This window comes from Poecilia latipinna, unplaced genomic scaffold, assembly GCF_001443285.1.
Source record: "Poecilia latipinna isolate Pla-1442-1.1 unplaced genomic scaffold, P_latipinna-1.0 Scaffold3580, whole genome shotgun sequence".
NCBI classification, from domain to species: domain Eukaryota; kingdom Metazoa; phylum Chordata; class Actinopteri; order Cyprinodontiformes; family Poeciliidae; genus Poecilia; species Poecilia latipinna.
The window spans coordinates 37,790-42,802 of NW_015116196.1; positions in this window are offsets into that span (position 1 = coordinate 37,790).

The following is a 5,013-nucleotide window of genomic DNA, read 5'->3' on the forward strand; positions in this document are numbered from 1 at the left end:
GGCACTTCTGGATGGATGCAAACTGCATTTTGTTGCTTTGTACTTGTGCAATGACAATAAAGTTGAATTCTATTCTATTCTAATTCTATAATTTATTTTTCTTTTTATTGTTTAATTGGGTTATCTAACACTGGAATTTGCTCTTGGATATGAAATATTTAGGTGCCCCAAATAAGTAGCTTACTAGTTTTAGTGTTGCTAATGCTAAAATAAGTAAAAAAAATAAGTCTATAAGGAAGCAAATAACTAAAATTCTCAATAAAATCTGCCTAAAAACCTTTGTATACCTTCATACTGGTATCCTACTATAATTGCCATGATGGGACTTCATTTTTAAAAAAAAATCATATATCACAATTCATTCAGCTTATGAGCATGAGATGAGAATAAAAACTGAATCAAAATTTCTTTTGTTCACAGTTTTCATAGATCAAATTTGTCTTTTATAGAACCTGCAGTGGCTATACAAGAAAGGTCCATGAAAGTGTGTTTAATTCTAAGGCAGCCCAACCACCATAAAAATACACAAAAAATTCCCTTCTGTGGTTTCACCAACAGAATGAAGATTTAATTTATTTGAAAATTAATTATCCTGTTTAGGTTTTTTCCATCTGACTGTTTTACATTTTAAACTAGAAAGGAACAAATACAGCTCTACACTCTTAGAAATGGCTGTAAATTTATGGCGGAATTCCAGCAGTAACATACAGTGATTCCAAAATATGGTGGGATATTGTCAATTTGATGTCTTCTTCTCTTGTCACAATCAAGACTCACGACTGGCAGTAAACTACCGCAAAATAATTGTACAATACAGTTTTTTCTTAGGCAAGACATTTTACTTGTATTTGCATCTTAGAGAACCAGCATTTAAAGACAATGTTAAACGGAAAGAAAAAAAATACTTTCCATAATAAATCTTTTAGGGAATGAATCGAAATCTACAGAGCATAATCAAAAGTGTTAGATTACCAGTGTCGATGTTGTATGTTAAAAATACAATGTTAATTAAACACTTGTTTAGTCAAATTCAAAGATGGGTTTGTCAGTTTCCCTAAAAAGATGGTATTTGCTAAAGAGTTTCTCCCACAATCGCAACTTATCTGTGACGTCATGTGTTTGCCTTGGAGACAGCAGTATGGCGTCTTGTCTGGAGCTTATCATAACAAGGTAAGTTCCCCAAAGCTATTAAAACATGTTATTTTTGTTCTTTCTTTAATGTATTTATGCAATGTTATGGTGATGTATTGTCTCAATGTTTGTAACTCCCTGGCGGACATTATACCACAATGTATGCTGCGTTTATACTGTTATGTATTCTGTATCTCAATAAAGATCTATTTAAAAAAAAACAAAAAAACAAAAACAAGGGAAGTTCCATGTTAAGACCATCATGTTTTTGATTTTGATTATTTTTTATGAATGCGTTAACTTTCTGCTTTCGCAAGAGTATCAATTTATGCTTAACGTAAGTGTATTTGTTTTGGATATCACGGTACGACTGTTCAGTACAGGGGAGCTCAAGTCCAGTCCTTGAGAGCTGCCATCCTGCAACTTTCAGATGCTTCCTTGTGCCAGTTAACACTGTCGTGGGGGGTGGAGGGGATCAGGGGAGTGTGGTTATTAGTTAGGATTATTTCGGAGCGGAGTTAGTATTATTTCTTAGAGTGTGCCTCAACAAAAATGTTGGAAGACTGTAAGCTTTGGTCTCTTTTCCTTTGCAGCTGAGAGTTAAAAGTGGATGGCAGTTCATGTTTTGGCATGTTTGAGCTTGCTACAAATCCTATGCTAATTTATGTCCTATGCAATTGCCCCAGAGTTCATCTGGCAGTGCCTGCAGAGGTAGCTCTGCCCAGTCTTGGATGCAGCTGTGTAGATGCGTGCCAAAGCCTGCTTTTAGATGACGTTTGTGGGCCAAAAAGCCTTGGAGGTGAACATATTAGAACTCTGCTGGGCTTCTGTCTCTTGAAATAACTGCCAAGAGGCCTTGTAAAAGGTTTGAAACCACAACAAATCAATGTAGCCATCCCAATGACACGTGACCTGTTTAACGCCTCAGAGGTGCACTCTAAGAAATAATCCTGTAAATTCACAGTCAAATACTGGCAGCTATAGACGCCAGACGTTTACTGTAAATGCACAGTAGCCGTACCGTAATTAATCCTAACAGTAGATTACCGTCAATGTAAGTACGGTATAGATATTGTGAAAGAACGGTAAACTTCTGGCGTCTGTAGCTGCCAGTAGTTTACAGTTTTTTCGAAAGAACGGTAATCTACCGTTTTTCTGAGAGAACGATAAAAAAATACTGGTAGCTACAGACGCCAGGTTGAAAAAAAAAAAAAAAGAAGAAGCTGGCGTCTGTAGATACCAGTAATTTACTGGACATTTACTTTTTCAATCCTGTAATTACCTTTTAAAGTGGTGTACTGTAAATAAATACTGTAATGACGCCAACACACCGCAGATGTAGTACCGTGAACAGGGTTTATTAGAAATAAGAGCGAGCTGCTATTTCTTAAGCTGCAACTCGCCCCTCTAACAAATTGTTACACTCAACTGAATAGCTTCACTGCTAACACACACTGAACTCTCCGCTCTTCCGGTGTTCTGTCAGATGAGCAGCGGTCCTGGTCCTCCTGCTCCCCTGATCCCCACCTCCCAGTTCCCCCACATGACAGGTTCATCACATTTACGATAGAACATTAATACCTGACCCAGTGTAGGCTTCTTAGAAGTGCTACAATTGGTGCGGTTCTAAAATGCATAATCTGCATAATCAGAACTTCACATAACACAAAAGAGGATGCAATAAGTAACCGCCAGAACAGAATTTTTATTTAAAGGCACCACTATGCCTCAAACCACATATATTTCCATTATATTCAAACATTCAAAACAAATAACACAAAACCATTCCTCAGAGAACTGGTAAAAAATATGCCTTCAAAGTCCATATACAGTTTCACTAACACTGGAATAAAAATTGAAGACTTTCATTTTACAGCGACATAAACTGGGTTTAACTCATTAATTTCTACAATCTTATGAACATAAAAACACAGTTCTTAAAGAAATATCCATGCTTTGGGTATCACTAAGCAAATCAACGAAAAAGGACTTCCAAAATCTAAAATTCAACATGGCTGAAATAATGTGGAATTCTAGTATTAACAGGGTTTTAAAATGTGAACTATTAATGGTTTTCAAGAGTCCAAGTGGCACTTACTTTATTAGATGCAGATGAAGGCACCGTCCAACATGGAAAAAGAAAAGACAATACAATTTAGATCTTAAATAATATGGAAAAAGAAAGACTTCAAAGAAAAGAAAAGGACAACGACTACCCTGAATGAGATGCCACTCAAAGTCCATCAGGTTTGTGATGAGGGTGGAAACCTGAACATTGACTGTCACTTTTTCTTTTGAATGGTCTTTCCTGTCTTTTTGGATACCATCTTCCCATGACCGGCTTTTGTGCCCCTTTCTGGGTTAATCCCAATAAAGCGACTGAAAAACAAAATCAAAACTGGGAAAATTCCTGAGAATATAAATAGTGTGGCATTTTGAATACAGCTGGTACAATATATAAATAAAGATGTTTTTAATTACATATAGAGAAAACATCACCACCTTTGTCAAATGTTAATCATAATTTGCTTTAAAACTTTAAAACCATGTCATTGTAAAAAAAAATTATAGGAATAGTTTTTCCGTTGAATGAACTCCAAAGTCTTGGCTGCCTCATGTTGATATTGGGTGTTGAAGGTGTTGAAGATGGAAAATACTGTCCTGTCTGGAATGTTGGCTGGACCCTCTCAAAGACAATATGGCCTTCAATGCTGACCATGCACAAACTGCTTGCCACAGGGACTGTAATAAACCAAGTCCTCAATTGGAAGAAGATAAAACAAATCCTCTTATTGATACAGTATGCATTTAAATGATCATAATAAAGAGTGTCCACTCTGCCAGGTAAAGTAAAAGCAAGGATCTTAAACTCCTCAATTGTCGGGCAAGTCACATCAATGTTGAAAACTGTAGGCTGGATTAATTTACAGAAGTTGTAGAGGAATTCATGGTACTTTGCACTGAAGGTGAAGTGTGCTTTGAAAGTTCATCAAAAGCTACCTTGGATGACCTTGTGATCACTGATGGTTAAGTGTCTTTGGTGCTGCTCTTGTTTTCACCAACATGCAGGAGGAAGGGCTGTCCTGGCTAGACGGCAATGAGGAAGGCTTCAACAATGGCTTGCATCTTTGACATAATGATAAGAAGACGAATAATAAAGATTATTAAATATATTTAGTAGCACAGCTACATTCAGATAGCAAACAAAGCCAATGAGAAAGTGCTTCTACAAAGAAGTAGGATCATTAGAATAACCACATACCTGCACATATCTGAAAACATGGTCCACAGTTTGACATGAGCTGTTTTGGATTCTTCTTGTGGCCTTTGGATGTAGGACGAAGCACATGAACCAACAGAAGAATTCCTGGTTTTCCCAGCCTGGAGGAACAAAAGAATAAATAGCAGATACATTAGGATAATAAATAAACATTTTAAAGAGAAGTGTGAGCAAAACTAACCAGACCCATTCAAAATACTTTGTCCACCCAGTTTACCCTGAAGAGCATTTTTCACCACCTACAACATAAAGCATAAAAATGTCAGAAATAATTACCATGAACACAACTCAGACATTAGGCATTATAGAAATTAGTCAGCTTATAGAAACATTCTGGACAGCATTTCTTCTACCAACCTGTCAGAAGAAATGTGTTGAAGTCATAACAGGCTTCAGTCACCAACATGACGTACTAATGAAGAAAAAAAAGAGGCAGCCAATATGTCATTATTTATTTTCATTATTATTTATAGACAAAAACATTTTGGCTTAGCCGACTCCGCAGCTAAATAATGTTAACTCAAACGGCCTTTCTGACAGTTTTAATGTTCGTTTAACCACCGACACCCGGTGCTACACCTGCTTGGCTAACTTTAGCTGCT